General features: G+C 35.5%; 1 long non-coding RNA gene across 1 annotated transcript in view; it reads right to left on the reverse strand.

Moving 5' to 3' along the window:
- Window positions 1-689: 689 nt before the first annotated feature.
- The window catches only part of LOC110743227, a 38,511-nt gene continuing 18,246 nt past the window's right edge, over window positions 690-20,954 (reverse strand). The window contains exon 3 of the long non-coding RNA XR_002521933.2: window positions 690-2,475. This is a non-coding gene — a long non-coding RNA (uncharacterized LOC110743227). The remainder of the gene's footprint in view (window positions 2,476-20,954) is intronic.

Consider the following 20,954-nt stretch of genomic DNA (forward strand, 5'->3'; position numbering starts at 1 on the left):
TTTTGTATATACTGTCATGTTTTATATTTCAGGGGAAAAAAGAGTGAAGATTTGAGAATCAAATTTTACCCTGGGGAGTCTCTGATATAATTCCAGTTTGCCCACTTCGGAAGATTAATCTTGAAAAACTTAGGGAAAGAAAAAATGTGTAAAGATGGCTTTAAAAAGGAAAAGGTAGAAAAATATAAATGTAGTAAAATAACAATTTAGCTACAAGAACTGAGCTACAATTTGTTATTCAGACTGCAGAAGAAGATATTTATGAGTTTAGAATATATTCCATATTTACAATATTTGTATATTCTCTTATTCTTGTTATTTCTATTTTTTGTTTTTTTTGTTTTTTGTTTTTTGTTTTTTTTTTTTTTTTTTTGGGGCAGTCTGCATCTGTCGCCCAGGCTGGAGTGCAGTGGCGATCTCGGCTCACTGCAAGCTCCGCCTCCCGGGTTCCGCCATTCTCCCATACTCAGCTCACAGTAGCTGGGACTACAGGCATCCCGCTCCACCACTTTGCTCCCGGCCTAGTTTTTTGTATTTTTAATAGAGGCGGGGTTTCACCATTAGCCAGGATCTCGATCTCCTGACCTCGTGATCCACCCGCCTCGGCCTCCCAAAGTGCTGGGATTACAGGCTTGAGCCACCGCGCCCGGCCCGTTATTTCTATTTTAATTTACTTTTATCTAATGTTATATATAATGTATGGTACCTATATATAACTTACAAAAGTGAAAAAATATATAATAAAATATTTTGGGATGCATGCTGTAAATCTGATAGTTAAACATGATCAATGAGTCTTTGAAGCCCAGAAATAAATTTATGCATTATATATACAGTAACCTGATCACCAGTAAGGATGCCAAGAAGACAAAATAGGGAAAGGAGAATATTTTCGACAAATTGTTTTGGAAAAACTAGGTACCCCCATACAAGAGAATGGATTTGGACCCTTCACATACACTATACACAAGAGTCTACTTAAAATGGATTAAAGACAAATGTCAGACCTGAAATTATAAAACTACTGGAAAAACAATAGGGAAAAAACTATACAACATTGGTCTGGGCAATGCTTTTTTGGAATTGAACCCAAAAGCTCAGCCAACAAAAAACAAAAATAGACAAATGGAAATTCATCAAACTAAAAAGCTTCTCCACAGCCAAGTAAATAAGTAATAGAGTAAAGAAGCAACCTGTAGAATAGAAAACAAAATTTGCAAGCCATACATCTGATAAGGGATGAGTATCCAAAATATATTAGAAACTCAGAGAACTCAATAGAAAGAAAACAACCTGATTACAAAAAACCTGAACAGGGGATCTAAATAGGTATTTCTCAAAAGAAGACATAACAATGGCAAACAAGTATGTAAAAAATTTCTCAACATCACTAATTAGGCAAATGCAAAGTGAAAGCACAATGAGATACTACTTCATACCCATCAGGATGGCTATTACATATATAAAAAGACAATGTATTGGCGAAGATATGAAAAGAATTTAAACATTTTAGTACTATTGGTGAGAATGCTGACTGGTAGAGCCATTTTGGAAAACAGTAGGAAGGTTTCTCCAAATATTAAAAATAAAACTATCATATGGTCCAGCAATTCATTTTCTGTGTCTTTGTGTATATATACATACATACACACACACAGTCAATAAATGATTGAAATAAGAATCTCAAAGAGCTACTAGAATGCCCATGTTCATTGCAGCACTATTCACAACAGTCAAGATATAGAAACAAAGAAATATTACTCAGCTGTTAAAAAGAAATGAATTATACATTTGTTACAGCATGAATACAGCTGGAAGACACCATTCTAAATGAAATAGCCAGTCTCAGAAAGGCCAATACTGTAGGATTCTACTTACATGAGGTATCTACAATTTTCAAACCCAGAGAATCAGAGAAGAGAGTGGTAGTTGCCAGGGTCTGGGTTAGGGGAAGGAGGAGTTGTTATTCAAAGGTATAAAGTTTCAATTTATGCAAAATGAATCAGTTTTGCAGATTTTCTGTACAACATAGTGCCTATAGTTAACAGTACTGTATTGAGTATTTAAAAATTTGTTAAAAGAGTAGATCAGATGTTAACCATTCTTACTACACACACACACACACACACACATTCACACACAAAAGAGACATAAGAAAATTTTTGGTGGTGATGAATGCACTTCTACCTTGATTACACGAATAATATCATAGATGCATGGGCATGTCCAAACTCATCAAATTGTACAAATTAAACATGTGCAAAGTGTTTTGTTTGTTTGTTTGTTATCGATTATTCCTCAATAAAGATGAGGAAAGAATGGAAGGGAAGGGAAGGGGAGGAGAGGGGAGGTGAGGGGAGGGGAGTGAAGGGAAAGGTGGAAAGAAGGAAAAGGAAATCATGATGGTAGCATTATGTGCAGGTGAAAGTTACCAGGCTTTCGGAAGACAGGTAAGGTCTTCTCACTTGGAGATTTCTGAAAAAATAAAAAAAAAAAAAAGGAAATAAGTTTTAAGGAAATGTTAAGCAGAGTTGCACACTAATGTCACAGTTCAATGAAACTGACAGCAAATAATCAGACATACAGTCATTTCCACAATACCCAGAGTAAGATTTTTATCTGAATATTTTCTGCTCTCAGTTTATATTTTACGTGATTATCTGCAACTCTGAATTTATCTAATGATATCTTAATCCTAATTCAACATTCTGTAGTATAAAAACAACAACAGATTGTGGCTCAGAAATAATAAAATCCTAAAAAACAAGTATGGTAAAAGGTACCCTTTATGTCCAGTGGGTCATTGTAATGTAAGCCCAAGTAGGCAGATTTCACAGGTGTTGTTTGATTGACAATAGTCTTGCTCCCCCGCCCCTTTCCCTTGAGAGTAAGTGAGACTTTTTCTATCTGCATTGTTGGTCTACATGCAGCATACTGGCTAAATTTTAGGGAAAAGTGTCCCCTCCTAGAAAAGAGAGCACAATTTGGCCTCTATGTGATACATCACCCATGATAAATATGTATGTGTGCATATTTTATATATATATATATATATATATATATATAACATATTTCTTGCTTAGACACATCTTATCAGACAATGTCAAATAATCGTGAGCCCTTTGATAAAATATTAAAATGTTAAGCTTTAAAACGTTTATGGAAAATAGGAAGGAAAGGGAGAGGAAATAAACAACAGTATTCACTAACGTTTAGTTATGCATTTGTCCTTAATATTTTCTTGGGGGTATGTTTACAATTTGAAATTTCATGTTCCATGGACAAGCTTCAACCACATCTGACATGTGTGCCTTCCAAACGAAAAGCAGTAGATGTTTGTTTCTTTTCTATCACACTAGAAGACACAAGATATTTGCAGATGAAATATCATTGTGATTGTCTCTGAAAGCTAAATACATATCCAAAAATGTTGATTGCAAAAAGCATTTGGGTGGCCAATGTTCCAATAACTTAATGAGTCTGGGAAAGCAAACTAATGCTTATGAGTACTGTAAAATTAAATTCTAAATAGGTGTATTGTTGTTCTTATGATAATGTCACTACCAGTCTCCCTATGTGTACTGCTGTGGGGAGAAAATATAAGATTTTTCTTAAAAAAAAAAAAAAGGAATGTTCAGAGACTATTAGGTTAAATTAAACATTGCTGTAGAAAAATAAATGTTAAGTTTATTGATTCATATTTCATGACAGAAATGATGTCAAGGTCCCATTTCAAGGCCCCCATACTTGCTGTTCCAACTGTCTGGAATGGTGTCATTCCCAAATACATCTAACTCTTTCCTTTGGCCCTCCAAGTCTCTTCAAATGTTACATTTCTCATAAGTCTTCCCTGTCTACCTTTCCTAAATTTACTACCTCTTACCCCAATATCACATGTGTCCTGCTACTCTATGTTATCGGTTATCACTACCTACAAACCTATTATCTATGTTGCTTGTTTACTATGCTAATGATAGGTTGTGTACTGTCTGCCTCCTCCACACGGGAGAAAGTTCATGAGAAACATTTGTTTATTGTGTTCACTGTTACATCTCCACGTTCTAGTCTAAGGCCTGGCATATACCTGGGGCTTAATAAATGCTTTTTGAAGAGTACATATAATTTTATTTGTCTCTCACAACCAAGAAAAGTAGATATTATCTGTGCCCTTAGCTAAATAAACAGAGCACTCAAAGATAGTAAATAACTTACTCCAAACCTCAGAACAAGGAATATTCTCTGAGAGATTAAATATGGAAAAAGGAGAGCGAGGAAGCTGGATGACACAGCTGAGGTGGGCTAAGAAGAGAAGTCAGACTTGTTATGTGGTTACTCAAGGAGTTAGGGAGATGTCAATGGAGAGAAAGCAGGAAAATGAATTTTAGATCTTAGCAGAGATGGACAGAATTACAATGCAACATCTATGGACAGAGGGAGTTCCTGGAAAATGGAGATGTTCAAGGACGATGTGAATAATCAGAATTCAGGGCTGTTGCAGTGATGATTATATTCTGAGAAGGAACATGGATCAGATGTTTTTCAAGGACCCTGCACGATTTCCAAATATAAATTTTTAATAACACTTGGCTGCCAATGACGCCAATTACTAAGCTTCTCTGGAAAAAGAAAGGCTGGGATTTCCAATAGAAGTAACAAAAAAATCACGTTGTTCTATTTTGAAAAACTAAATTATAGCTCCAAGGAGAAAGCTTGGGGACGATGGAAATCGCCTTCACAGAGCAACTACTGTACTGTGCGAGTCACTCCACTCGCATTTTCTATTTTTCTGCATATCCCCATTTCAAATGAGGATCCTAAGATTAGAAGTCAAATGACCTGCTCAAGGTGAACACAGTGAGAACAGTGCAGGTGTTAGATACAAGGAGCCTTTCAACTCACTCCCAGCTCTATACTTTGCCAACTATGTCCTAGCTAGATTTGCTAAAAATAGGAAATAAATTAGCTCAAAAATATAGATAAATGAACAGAGAACAACTTAAGAGTATTTTTGTGGCTCAGATAAAAAAATCTGAAACTTTGTAAATTAGCTTTGCTTATCTTAGAAGAACAATTTAAAAGTATTTAAAACCACTTGTGATGATGAGTTCTGAACTTGAGCTAAGCAGAATTGAAACAAGCATGCACCAGTCAGACTGCATTGGCCATTTTTTTTTTTCCACATTAGAAGTTGAAAAATGGTTATATGTTTCAGAATAAAACATTCCAGTATATTCATAACTTGCTGTATATTTTTAAAAGATAGGTAACTTGGTAACTTGGTTGATTGATTCATTTATTACTCATAATTTTGTTTTAATATATCACTATGTTTTATACAGCTTTATGTTTGTCTTTTGAATTTTTTAATCATAAAGAAGCAATGACTCTATGAACTGTAGAAATTAGAAAAAAAAATCCTAATTTACTACTCTTAAAATCTTTGCTCTCCAGGAATAAGCTGTGTTTATCAAGCAACTTGGTATGGATTTATTAGTCAGCTAATAATGCAACAACAACAAACAGTTATATAGTATTTGTTCCATGGCTAAACTTTCCTATATAATTAATTTAATCTTCACTTCCAATACAACATACTATTGCATTTCCACTTAATAACAGTGGAAACTGTGGCAGAGATGTTAAGTAATGTGCTCAAGGATACACAACTAGTGTTATATTTAGCACTGGACTAGAAATTTGGGGTAGGTAAAAAATTCTATTTTAGATGTATTACCCATCCTTAAAAAAAAATCTGAACTATTTGATTATTGAGTCAATTAATACATGAGTGAATGAATGGATCAATAAATTACATAATTAATAAAAGAGCCAAAGAACAATGTATATTATATAATCAAATCCTATCTTTGTGGTTATTAAATTGGATTTTTTGGAAATCTACAGACAAAGGAATACAGAGGAGCATTGGTGTTGCGGGGAAATGAGGTAATATGGAGCTTTATAAAAGCAGAAGTAATCTAATTAATTTAACAAATAGATATTATTCACATCACACTGGAGAGTCATCGGACTACATTTTGCAGCTATAGAAACATGTGTGGTATGTCCTCAACATATGTCTAGTGGGAGAGAAAGACTGTAAACAAATAATTGCAAGAAGGTTTGGTTTTAGGCGATGGTAGAATACCAATAAGATGTAGAAGTCTTACAGAAGAGAAAGGCAAGACTGAGTGTTTTTTAAAATATTGATAGAAAATGCGTATGGATAACATCTGTAATTCAATTAAAATTGCCATTCATGGCAAAGAGTTCTTGTGCCAATGTCCTCGTGCTTTAAATTTGCTTGAACTCATTTTTTAAACTTCAGTGAATGTTACACCTGAATGTTGTATACACCCCATAAATAGGAAATGGACTTCAGATTGGTTTTCTGTTTTCTGTGAAGCCAAATGTTGTCTCTGTCATTTGAGTAAATTAGTGCTCTAAGTTTATTTATTTAACTAGAAAAATATGCAGATGCCAAATTTTCACATGAACATTATCAACAAAAACTGCTGATCTAATTTCACATTTCAGAATCTATCTATACCAATGGCACAAGAAGGACTACTTTGTTAAAATAAACATGTTTTGTAACTGAATTTCCCTTGCACATCTGTTTTTATATATTTGTATATTATTCATCTTTTAAGAAAGTAGGAGATTATTAAGATTTAGCATTTTAAGTGGTGATGTGTCTAAGGGACTCAGAACAAATGTCAAGAGTGACATCCGTCTAAGAGCACAATTACTTGCTTAATGATTCATAATTTGTGTCCAGCAATGCATGCTGTGATGGACGGAAGTGTTAAATACTTATAGTGAAGATTTCAGACGATACCACCACAACAAAGGGCATTTAGATAAGGCCAGAAATCAAAGGACTTTTACTAGTTATCAAAAAATTGAAACGGCAGTTGATGAAGATTCAAAAAGTGCAGAAATTAAAATTTAAAAACCTCCAAAGATTATCAGACAATAATCCAGGAATGGAATTAGAGTGGCATAGAAAATAATTATTGTGTCAAGTTCTATTGTGGGATTACATTTCTGTTATTAAACCAATTTGGTCCTTCTTTGAATCCATAATGCTCATTTTGAAATCAATTATGTAGTTTTCGGGGAGGTGGAAATGAAGAAAGGGAATGACATTTTTTAGTTACAACTAAATTTCAACAAAATTCTAGGCTTTTGACAATGCAATGAGTTAAATGTGAACACTCTCCTTAAGAGAAAGAACACATTTGAAGACATCTTTATTTGATACACATAGAGTATGCACAATATTGTCTTACAACTTGTGTATCCTTCTTATACATGTTACCATAATGTATGTATGTGGACCATTTCTGAGTGAAACCAAACGATGAGTAGTATTTACTGGTGAACAAATTCATGTAGTGGACCTTTTCTGTCCAGATTCACTTTGCTCCTTTGCATGCAAAACAGCCCATAATCAGGTGCCAGAATAGTTAATTGAGAGTCTACCTATCAAGAGAGCAGAATCAACTAGAAATTGTATTTCAAATCAAAAGGATATTGCTAATTGTCATATTGCTAACTATATGCACTTTTTGAATATGAATATTTAAGCCACATTTTTTTTTTTTTTTTTGAGACGGAGTCTCCCTCAGTCACCTAGGCTGGAGTGCAGTGGCTCAATCTGTTCACTCCACCAAACCTCTGCCTCCCGGGTTCAAATGGGTTCTACTGCCTCAGCCTCCCCAGTAGCTGGGATTATAGGCACGTACCACCACACACCCAGCTGTTTTGTATTTTTAGTACAGACAGCGTTTCAGCATGTTGGTCGGGCTAGTCTCAAACTCCTGACCTCGTGATCCACCCGCCTCAAACTCCCAAGTGCTGGGATTGGGTGCTGACTGCTGCACCCTGGCCTCGGTATTTTCTCTGGAGATGTACGGATAACTATCTAGGATAGTTGGGATACAGCTAACTTATTCCATTTTGGAAAGAGCTCTTCTTCAATAATCTAGGTGGTGGCTTTCCTCAGTTTACTTAATTTTGCTGCTTTCAGCATCATCTTGTTAAAAATAGGGTTTCAGAATACCCATTTTTCAAAGTGATACCTAGTTTCATTTTGTCCCTTTCCAGCTGTTCCTTTTCTGTTTTTGCTGAATCTAATACCAAAGCCCTTACAACTCATCAACCAGGGTAAGAAGCTGTCAGTTTCTAAGAGACAGTGATCCAAAGAATCCCTGAAATGATTATAGAGAATGAAAGTGAACACAAGTATGGGATTCTAAACAGGGCTTTGCTTATCAGTGCTTTATCCTCTTCTGAAGGGACTCTAGTTTATTTACAGCTAAGACCTTGGAAGAACAAGTGGACTTCATTTCTGCCCACTGAATCCTCAGCATAGTATCTATGTAGCCTCTCCATTCTGCTTTTACCCTCCAGTTTGTAAGGTGTCCTTCATAAACAGGACATGTCCTATAGAACATCCTATGGAAACATGTCCTATAGAAACATGTCCTGTAGAACATCTTTGTTTACTTGTTCCTCACAGAGATTAAAAAGGAGAGAATCAATATACAGCCGTTCTAGTTTATCAAAACTAAACAGGCACTAAACTGTACCTTTAGGAAACAGAAGAGGAGTCTTAGACTAACCCAAGTTTTCCTTTGACATGTTTCTTCTAACGTGCACACCTTTTCTGAGAGTGAAGAGGCAGTCTATTTGGATAATAATAGAATCATTACAGGCCAATATTTAGAATGTGCCTCCACTTTACAAAAGAACTTTTGAACGATCAGGGAAAGCAACAGAATGCATTGTCAAACTGTGCACTAAAAAATAAAAAAAGTTTAACAGTAACTCAAAAGCCAAAGTGTTCTCATGTCTAAAGATGGATTTCCCTGTCACCTCAGTGCCCTGGTCCCCTTACGCAGTAGCAGTAAGTACAATTTATTAATCAATTGAAGGGTGAGAAAGGCCATTGCTAACAATATATCTTAAAGGATAAGGTACATTCATTTAATTTAAACTCTAACGTCTTTACATGTTGTAATTCAACTTATGGAGTCTTTATTTGTATCTCTACAAAGAAAGAATCAAGTAAAAAATGTAGAAAGATATTCCCATGTTTCAAAGAAAAAGAAGAGCAAATACTTTGTGTGATTATATGGGTATATGGAATACTTATAAATGAATTTTTTTGTTTGTTTTTGAGATGGAGTCTCGCTCTGTGCCCGGGCTGGAGTGCAGTGGCCGGATCTCAGCTCACTGCAAGCTCCGCCTCCCGGGTTCACGCCATTCTCCTGCCTCAGCCTCCCGAGTAACTGGGACTACAGGCGCCCGCCACCTCGCCGGCTAGTTTTTTGTATTTTTTAGTAGAGACGGGGTTTCACCGTGTTAGCCAGGATGGTCTCGATCTCCTGACCTCGTGATCCACCCGTCTCGGCCTCCCAAAGTGCTGCGATTACAGGCTTGAGCCACTGCGCCCGGCCATAAATGAATTTTTAATGGATGAATTTGCAGTATCATCTACGTATGTATGTATATTTCCACTTAAATACTTGTGATTTTTTAGTGGAGCATCAAAGTATATTAAAACTCATTAAGAGGTCAGAAGATTCTGGTTTAAGCTCTAACTCTGATAACAACCACAAACTTTTGAAAAAGGCAGTTATTCTCCCCTTTGCTCAACTTCCACCTACGCCAGGCTTTCCTGGAACTTTCAGTCGTGTTCCCCAAAACAAGACCATTTCACTCCTTGAAGTGCTAGGAAGCTCCCTGCACTAGGAACCACCAAACATCAAATTTAACCCATTTCTTGCACTCTTTCCTATTTTTCCCTGTGACTATGAATGTACTGTCCTTTGTATTATTTTCCCGTTGCTACACAACAAATTAGCACATAAATAAATGCTTAAAGCAGCACAACTCCTTATCATCTCTAAATTTCCCTGTGTCAGAATTTCTGGGATGTCTAGCTGGGTCCTCTGCTACAGTATCTCACTGGTCTTCCTCAAGTAAGATGTTGTCTGGGGCCGAGTTTTCACAGCCAGTTCCAAGCTCATTCGGTTTGTTGGTAGAATTAATTGCTTGTGACTAAAATGACTGTGGGCCTGAGCTCCCTGCTGGTTGTTGACATGACACAAGGGGCCACTTTCAGCTTCTAGAGAGTGGCTATAGTTCCTTGCCATGTGGCCCTCTTGATATGATCTTTACCTCAGGAAATCTTACTCTTTCAAAGCCACCAATGTGTAAAGACTCTCCACAGGAAGGTCTAGGTACCTCTTGAAGGACTTTCACCTGATTAAGCCAGGCCCACTCAGGAGGACCTCTCTTTGGATAAAATAAACTGATTGTTTACAAATAAGAATAACTTTGCTGCTTTCTTTTAGTTTCCTATGTACTTAATTTACATTTTAACTCATTTTATTACATAGCAACTCAAATATAACATTGAATATATTTGTGGTAGTACATTTTTAATTTTTGTTCTCGTTTTTGGCTGGAAATAAAGTACAGTGCTTCTAAGCATCAAAATATATGTGTTTACTTTTGATTTTTAAATAATTGTCGTCATTAAGTTTAGAATGTTTATCTTTCTGCTATTAGTTTGTTGTGTGAATTTTTAAAAACACCAAGGAGTATAGATTTTCTTAGTATGTTACTTGCACCTATAAAATGACTTACTCTTTAATACGTAATGTGATATAATTAACATATTTTATGATCTTGACCATATATATGTCCTTGTAATAAATGTCACCCCATATTTGGTGTATTTAAAAATTTCTAATATTTTTTCCTACATATGAATGAATTTTGGCCATAATTTCAGTTTCCATGCGTCACTCATTCTGTTTTGGTTTTAACAACTGAAATGAGTTGGAAATTTTATTCTGTCTCTATTAACCTAAAATGGCTTTACATGATAAAGATTACCTAGTTTTTGAAGTTTTATAAAAACGTCAGAACCTGGTATTAATATTAAAATTCTTTTAGGTCCTATATTTCTTCTAAAATTAATTTGTTTTGTTTGTTTTTTAGTTTGGTATTTCACTTAACTGGAATACAGTTGTTCGTTTTTTAAATTTTTTAATCTTATTTTTTAAAGTCTTTTCTTAATAAAAAAGACCAAATACTCAACTATGTGCTGTCTACAGGAAACTCACCTCTTGTTTAAGGACATACGTTGACTGAAGATGAAGCCATAAAAAAGGATACTTCTTGCAAATAGACACATTGACCAATGGAAGAGAATAGAAAGCTCAAAAATGAACTCGTATGTTTATGGCCAATTGACTTTTAACCAAGGTTCCAACAGTACACAATAAGAAAGACATGATCGTTTAAAAAGGCTGTTGGGAAAATTAGTTATTTACATAGAATGAAATTGAACTTTTTCTGATACCATATACAAAATTCAACTCAAAATAATTAAAACTTAAACATAAGATATAAAACTATAAAACAAGTAGAAGAAAACAGGGGAAAAGCTATACAATATTGGTCTGGCAATGATTTTTTAGAATTGAGCCCTAAAATTCAGACAACAAAAACAAAAGGAATAAGTAAGTTTACTTAAAACTAAAAAGCATCTGCACAGCAAAGTAAACAATTAACAGAGTGAAGAGGCAACCTACAGAATGGGAGAAACTATTCGTAAGCCATACATCTAATTAGAGGTTAATATACAAAATATATTAGAAACTCAAAGAACTCAATAGTAAAAAAACAAATAACCTGATTTTTAAAATGGCAAAATACCTGAGTAACCATTTCTCAAAAAAAAGATATGAAAATAGCCAATGGAAATGTAAAAAAAAAAAAAAAAGCTCAACATCACAAAATATTAGAAAGACGCAAATTAAACCTACCACCTCACGATTGTCAGAATGGCTACTAGCAAAAAGCTGAAAGATAACAAGTGTTGGCAAGAATGTGAAGGAAAGGGAAACCCTAGTACACTGTTTGGTAGGAATATAAGATAGTAAAACCGTAATGCAAAAGAGTATGGAGGTTCCTTAAAACACTAAGAATAGAGTTCCCTTATGTTCTAGCAGTTCCCCTTCTGAGTATATATCCAAAGAATTTGAAATTGGCTTATTGAAGAGATACCTGAATTCCCATATTTATTGCAGCATTATTCATGATCCCAGATGATGGTTCTATCAACCAATGAATGGTTAAAGAAAATATGGCATATATACACAACAGAATCCTATTCTGCCTTTAATAAGAGAGAAATTATGTCATTTGTGACAACATGGATGAACTTGGAAGGCATTATGCTAAGTGAAATAAGCCAGTCACAGAAAGACAGACACCACATATTCTCACTTATATGTAGAACCTAAAAAAAATCAAACACATACAAGCAGACAGCAGAATGATAGTTACTTGAGACTAGAGAGTAGTGGAAATGAGGAACTGTTGGTCAAAGGGTACAATAGTTAGATCGGAAAAATAAATGATAAGTATTTGAGGTGACAGGTATGTTAATTAGTTTGATTTAATCATACATCACTTTGTACTTAATAAATATTCAATTATTATTTGTAAATATCCAATAAAAACTAAGAATAAAATTTAAAAGATTGCAAGAGGAGAAAAGATTTCTTTATAAATAATGTGTTAGTGCTTAATTTTTTAGAATAAAAATGTCAAAGAGAAAACATACCTTTTACGTAATTATTTTTAAATTTAAACTTTAAAATACTGTAAAAGGCAATTAAAAAAGTAAAGTTTTCATCCAATTTAAGTTCCATTTTGATGAAGATGAAGAACTTTGGAGTCTAATATTTCAGAGATTCATCTCCAGTTCATTTAGTCACAGTGAGACTCGGCCATATCTCTTCACCATTAGACTTCTTAGATTTTTCCTCTGTAAGATGGGAGGAAAAATATTCACCTGATACATTAGGTATGACTTTTAGCTAAGTTAATTTATGCACAATGATTAGTATAGTTCTGGGTCCATACTAATGGTTATTTAAATTATAGCTTTTTGGTGATTTTAGCAATTATGAGGGGAAAAAATGAGAAATTTAGTAGTGTTTTGTGTTCATAGCTGGTGTTCATTTTATTCACACAGGAAATGTAGGGTGGCAGGAAGAATAACAATTTTCATCTCAATTTCATAGATGAGAAGTCTAAGACTCATCCTGGCAAAGTGTTTCATTCAAGGACATGTAGGTAATCAGTAATACAATCAGGCCTGGAATTGGTACCGAGTTGACTGCAAACTCAGTGTGTTTTAACCTCAATCTACCGTATTTTAGTGCTTCTGAGTAACTTGTCTTTTGCATTAATACTCTAAAGATACTTGAGGGAAAAAAAGAGGTGTGTAAGATAATTTGAAAAGAAAGCAATTGAAAAACTGAAGTCAAGAGGGCAAACTCTGAAGACAATACAGCGGTTCAGAAAAATGAAGGGGCTATTCTAGTAACTCACTTGTGTAGGCTGGCAGGGACAGACATAAAATGCAAGCACACGAGGTCAAGCTTAAAATAATAAATGCCTGCGAGGCGGATTCCTCATTATTATTGTTATTTAAACAAAGACCCACAGCTGTTAACTGGACCTTTGGCCTAAATCACAGGCTTCTTTATATGTATGTTGTGAATTTCACTAAAAGGGCTGTTTTAAGTTCCGTTTTAAAAGAAATGAAAGTTAAACACGTACACACACACACACACACACATTGAATAGAGCTCAAATTTGTTCAAAGCTTCAAGGTTTAAAAACTTAATATTCTCAGTTCTCTACCTTTGCCTCCCAAAGTGTTAAAATAACAAGGAAACAAAGGAAGAATTGCTACAGATATGAAATGTCAGCCAATGCATTCCATTTTGTAGAGGATCTCAATGTTCATTCAAGGAGAATTGGGGTAAAGTGGGAGAAAAATGTTGAGAGAAAAGTTAAGAAATTAGTTTTCATTTTAAACATCAGACCTTCTATCAGGTACTTCATATATCTTGGTTCACATATTTTAGTCAACATTCTTAGAACAACTTTGTGCAGCAGATATTTTCCCCTTAAAGACAGTTGGCAAACAGCAAACTGTGGTCCAAAGACCAAACCCAGTCTGCCATCCATTTTTATAAATAAAGTTTTATTAGATTATGGCCACCCTCATTCACTTACATATGGCTTATGGCTGCTTTTGAGTTATAATGGCTGAGCTGGGTACAATTCTGTAACCAAGAAGGTATGTCCAGCAAACAACATACCTACAATCTGGTCCTTCTCAGATAATTACTGTTGAGTCTTCGATAAGGAAACAGACTCAGTGAAAGGAAATATTTTGTTCAAGGTCAAATAACGTTTTGTTCTTTGGAGGTAAGGGTTGATCTCAGAGTTTCCTAGTTCAACTTGTAATGAAACTCAAAGACTTCTCCAGGTCGAGCAAGATGTACTCTCCCTTAAAATTGTATGAAATGGTTTCTTAAAAGAAACCATACAATTTGAGAATATAGTTTGAGAATATAATTTCATCTTAGAGAACCTGGTGTTGTCATGGGGGAAATGTGCTTTTCATCATCTGAAAGACTCAGGAGAGCACTAGGTCCCCTCATACTTGCTGTTACTAACCCCTATTTTAGTTGGTGAAAATTAAATGAGGAAAAGTTGATAGTTATGTTCTGCAAACCAAAAAGGAAATATTCACATGTGTGATAATAGTTTTCAGTGCCAGGTCAAAGTTTTGTTTCTTTGCTAGAAAATGTGTTCACTTTCAAAGGATTTCCTTTTAAATATGATGCCTCCTGAGGATACATTTTTTTAAAAAATTTCCTATTACCCTGCCCAGGCAGAAGAGGTGAAGCAAAGCTGCTGACTTCAGCCTCAAGCCGATAAGGAGGAGAAGAGCTTGGTAGGCAAGAGGAAACATCTGGCATGAAAATGTGAATTTGTGAACCAAGTGTGTGTCTCTTAAAATGTTCCCATTAAAATTTGCCTTGCATCATCTATAACTTCCCACTGATCATGAGTTTTTGGATTTTTACCCCATGAGATCATCCAATCAAAAGGCTATGAGAATGTCAAGTTAATAAATGAATGTATAGTGAAAAAAGCTCACAATCTTCTGCCCAAAACACACTAATTCACATGCTGCTGCCTTACCAAAAAGCTGTGTGACTGTGCAGCTGTGCAGGGACTGAAACATCAGTGTCCTTATTTTAAAATGGGGACAACTTCTGTCCCCACCTGCCCACTGAGGCGTCGTGAGGATCGAAACAGATAATGCAGCAAACATTATTTAAAGCTGTTAGAAATCATGCAAAGTAAATAAACATCATCTATGTGACTAAGATGATGATGATGATAATGAAGACAATAATGGTAAAGGTAATCAATCCAGGACATTTTCTTCTTTTTTTTTTTTTTTTTTTAGAGAAAATGGGTGCTGTTAATAATTACTCTGGGACAACCCTCTTAAATCAGGATAGCCCCCAAAAAACTGAGGACAGGACTGCAGCCACTCTTTTTAAGCTGATCTTAACAACATGTTTAATTGCTGAAGATCACACCACAGTCTGGGGCTGGAGAGGAAGAATTTATATCTCTTTCCAGCAACGTGGTTGATCTAAGAAAGCCTAACTTGAAAAGAGGACGGGGGAAGAAGGCAAGTGGAAGGATTGACCCTACAGCCCCACCATTGCTAGTTACTTAGTACAAAGTCATTTCTGATTAGATAGATCTACCTGTGTATCTCTCAAGCCCCTCAGATTCAGTGCTCTCAAACCCAGCTCTTCTTTCCACAAACTTCTTTTCTAAAGACTCCTTTATTTATGAAGTTATACTAAAATACCCTTTTCCATTGACTGACCCTTATTTTATCTGGCAGAAAGTTTGTTACTTTTGCCATCTAAAACTGATTTAAGTTTCCTTTTGCTTGTTCAAGCTGACTTTCACTGATTCTGTTCACATGGCTTATCATATTTTACCTTAGATATTACAATACCCTTAATCTGACTTTTCTGCTGGTAGCTCCCCCATTCTTCCAACTTGCCTGAGTTCTCTGTCTGTTACTCTTAGAGCCATCATGCTTAATCATTTCTCATCATTTTCTCTTCCATACTGGTACACGATGGTATAATAGGTGCATCTCTCACAGCGCTTGAACTCTGTGCACTTACACTTAATGTTTGCCCAACATTCATACACTACCCTACATAAAAAATGCTATTTGAGATTAGAGTGACAAATCGCACAGGGCTTGAAACAGAATACAGACTGAAAAACTCATCCTTGAATAGCAGATTGTGTATACACATTTCTGTGAACATCCACTATATGCCCAGGGATGATGCTAAATGCTTTGGACTCCTACACAAAGAAGAACAAGGAGAAGGAGAAGGAGAGAGAGAGGGAGAGGGAGAATAAGAGGGAGAGAGAGAGAGAAGAGGAAGAGGAAGAGGAGGCAGCAGAGGAAGAGAATAAACTTTCTCAAGAATTTTTCTTTTTTTCCCATAAAGTTTTGTCATAATGAAAGTCTTCTGGGTATATTTACATTTTCACCCTCAATTTATACATATAGGGATGATCATATCTGACTGATTTTCTTGGAAAGTCCTGATTTCAAAAAGCATATTGCATACTATAAACCTATAAACCACCACCACTGTGATAGATATTTAATATCTAGTTCAGTGGATCACAAACCCATTTATGTGATAACACTCCTGGAAGTCAGAGTGTCTTTATAGAATTCTGTGATATGATGGTTTTATCATATATTTAATTTCATCATGTAAAATGAGAAAGTATTTGCTATCAGAAAATGTGATTTCATGACCGCATGGTATATAAAAGTCATCTTATTATGATGGGCACTAGAGAGAAGGTAGTAGACAGCTTTTCAACCAAACTGTCACTGCTTTTGTTTTTGTAGTTGTTGATGTCTGCTTACTTACATTATGTGCATTCAGTTTTTTTCTGTTTGCACGTGAGAGTAGCTAACATTATCAGAAAGAAATTAAGGAAAAAGACCTCAAGACTGACATAATTTGGAAAAATTAACTTAGCTTTTTCTCTGTATTTGCAAAACGTTTATATGGCCAACCGCCTTGCTCCTGTACTCTGCAGGCATATAATTTAAGATTTATTAGCTCAAAATCTTAAACTTAAAAAAAAAATCAGATTTATTTCATAATTGTTGCCCATTATGAAACATAATTTACTTCTAGATCACACTCTAAGTGATATTCTTGCTTTTTTTTTTTTTTCCTCCAAACCTGAAAGGACCAAAGATGACACTTAGTGATTTCAGAAAAATAGCAGAAATACGAACCAGCCACATGGATGAAATGTATTCCATAGCTGAGCCCTGAAAACAGGATTAGTTAAGTCATTGGCTCAAAGCAATATGACTAAGGTTACTAGAGGATATGGCAGGAAGGGGCTTTATATTTATGGTATATTTAGTGTGAAAAAGAAAACTGAGGAGAAAGGTCATTGAGTGGGTTACTTTGTATTGTAGTGAAACCTTGATATGCTGTAAAATAGGCAGCACCAAGAATTTTGAAGAACTCAGGATTTGGGGTCAGAGAAGCAGGCTGGAATTCCAGCTTTATTGTATTTGGCAGTCAATTAACTGCTGCCAGTCTATGTTATCTTTGCTTAAGTGACAATAATAATAATTGCATATGAATGTGTGTGTGTGTATATATATAAAATTACCTCACTGAATTTTATCAGGATTAAATGTATAATAATTGTTGTATGCAAAAATTTTCGACAACCACTTAAATACTAACACCAACAAACAGAAACTATAAAAGTGATGAATCATATTATATGGTTATTTCATTTTATGTTGACGTTTAATACACATAGAAGTTCTAATTTTTTTTAAAAAAAGTTAGTGCTTACACATATGGTAAATGCATTGAAGAGATCAGACTTTGGTGATATGAACTAGGTAAGATTCAAGCAATAAATCTCCAGGTATTCCCTCGGACATGGAAAAGCGACACCAATGATACTGTTTTCATCAGCACCGCAGCTTAATTTATTTTCATGATATAGTACAATGTTTTCTTTCGGGAGTCTGAAAACCCTTTTATTGGAAAATTAGGTCATTACAGCTATTGTGTTATTTCCCTCCATCTTCCTCCAATGTGCTGATCAAATCGCCCCCAGCTCAGGAAATCATCAAACAAATGAGAATGCTTACTACACACACTTATGTGTCCACAGCTGCCCTTGAATGATTTTTGTATCTGTTACCATTGTGGTTTCAAGTAAGATTTTTCTCATTTCACTTTGGATGATGTCCTCCAACAAATATTTGCATGTAAATGATGTCCTCCAACAAATATTTGCATGTAAATGGTAAAAAGAAAAATTTTTTTTCTGATCTAATTATATGATGCTTTTAACTTTATTTTCTCCTCCTCAAGTTTAAAGATGCTCAATGACCATAGGAAGAAGATACTGGATTTTCAAAATAACATTTGATGAAAGCAGTTGCCATCCAGTGATGAGCACAGGTTTGGGAGGCTCAAGACCTGGTGTCACATCCTGACTCCAATTTGTATAAGCTGTGTTGCTCTGCTCAGATGATTCAAACACTATGAACTGCAGTTGCACATTGGTAATACCTACTTCATTGGTATGTAAGATTTGAAAATGTTCATAAACCACCAAGCACTATGTAAGCATTAGTTATTCTTATTATGACTTTTTTATTCCTTCTATAGGGAAAAGAGTCCTAGAAATTATAGCTAGGAATTCTAGTTACTATACAATTCCATAAACAATGTTGTGAAAAAGCTTAAATTCTAAGATCAAAGATAACATTTATTCAGTAGGGTTTATATGTATGTGTATATAGACATATATTTTCACTCAGAGCAAATATGGTCAATAAAATGGGTTACAATTGTAAACACAATGACCATTAGTGTTTAAAGTACAAATCAGCCTAGCATGTAAAATAACTTTATTGAATAAAATCTTTCTAGCTACATAATATCTAAAGGTTACTGTGTTAATACACACACACACACACGAAAATAGCATTGAAAATAAAATAAATGAAGATGCTATTAAGTTCAAATGATGATGAAATTGTCCCCAAGAAATGGAAGTAGGTAAGCAGTAGAGAGCCAGTGGTCTTCTGAAGGCTGTAGCCCTGGGCCCTTGCCCAGTCTCAGGTAGTCCCCTCAATTCAAGAGAAATTTAAATGCAATGGACTATAATCCAGGTCTATATATTTCCAGATCTCCTTGCCTAGTGCAGATAACAAAGTTTGGTTCTGAAATTCCCCAGTGGACTGTTTGGCCTGGCTTTGGGCTCCCACATAGAGAGAGACAGTAGCCATGCAGTGAGGGCTTTCACCCCAGGGAAGGTGATGATTAACTATTTAGAAGATGTGTGCATGAGATAGGACAAGTCTTTGCTTCATAAAGTGTTCTGTGTATTGTGAGTTGTTTCACTTCTCTTTCTCCCCACATCAAATTATAGTAAGGTCTAAAAGTGAATAACAGAAAACAGACTTCACAACACCTTTCTAAATGATTCCCGGGAGGAATTCCCACCCAAATTGAGAACCTTGTAGTTTTAAGATGGTTGTTGCTGAGGTCGGACTCTTAAGAGCAATCTGAGAACCCCTTTCTTTCATCTGAACTCAGACTATGCCCTTAGACATAGAAAAAAAGTGGTTTCAGTGTCCAAAAGCTGAAAGGCTATGTTGTAGACATATGTTTCATGGACTGCAGAGCACCTGAAGCTTGTGCCTATGTACAGAAAAACCATGTCCCTAATTATAGGTTGATAGATGCCAAGATTTAACTTTCCAATCCCTCAGAAAAATATAAAGGCCTGCGACCTTGCCTACCAGCCAAGGAATGTGTCTGGTCTTAGGGATAGCAAAAGACCTAGAAATGGAGAATTTTATGTTCTTGTGGGCAGGAGGTGCAGTAGGAGAATCAGCTACCAGAGATGGCCTACAGCACAGTGGAGATCTCATATGCAGTGCTGGAAGCAGTGGCAATAGCATTCAGGCCCTCACTAGATTAAGTCTGCAGCTTCATTTGTGCAGTGGTTCTGGTTTAGGAGCCTCTCCTTATTTCTGTTCTTTTGAGTCTGATTCTCCAATCTTCCTGGAAATCTATGAATCACTCCCTATCTTTTCAGTAAGCATTTTTTTTCTGTCTAAAGAAGCATTCACTTGGTTGTGGTATGGACTGCATGATTATGTCCCCTTTCCACTCAAAAAAAATACCTATATGTTGAAACCATAACTCTCAATGGGATGGTAGTAGAAGGTAGGGCCTTTGGGAGATGATTAGATCATGCAGGTGGAGTCCTTATAAATGGGATTAATGCCCTTGTAAGGAGAATTATAAAGAATTTGCTTCCTCTTCCTTTGCTCTTAGTCATATGAGGAGACACGGAGAAGACGTCCATCTGGAAACCTTCAGGAAGTGGATCTTCACCAGACACCAGATCTGCTGGTACTTTGCTCTGGACTTCTCAGTCTCCAGAACTGTGATAAATTGGTGTCTACTGTTTAAACCACTCAATCAATGGCATTTTGTCATAGCATCCTAAACTGTCTAGTGAAGTTTGTATTGTTTCAACCTAAAGCCCTGAATGATGTGAATGGTTAACCATTTATAAACCACTGAAGGTGACTCAGCCCATTATCTTGTACATGGTGAACCACTCATACCAGAGGTTAGTAGGTTTTTCCAGTTAAACCTTCTAATCATGCAGTAGACATTGGCTGTGCACCAATAAGTGCCAGGTACAATTCTCGGTGCTGGGGATACAAAATGACACAAACCCAAGTCTCACCCAGGAGCTCATCATCTCCTAAAAACAAACACACAAAAAAGCAAATCTATACATTTATGTGTTAGTAATAAAACAGAGGTATGGTCCAAGATTGATGTAAACTGATGATCTTAGTTCTTTGTTGGTTATACAGATTGAAAATATATTCTTATGGTTTACGATCTTTTGTTTCACTT

The sequence above is a fragment of the Papio anubis genome, chromosome 3 (genome assembly GCF_008728515.1).
Source record: "Papio anubis isolate 15944 chromosome 3, Panubis1.0, whole genome shotgun sequence".
Lineage (NCBI taxonomy): Eukaryota > Metazoa > Chordata > Mammalia > Primates > Cercopithecidae > Papio > Papio anubis.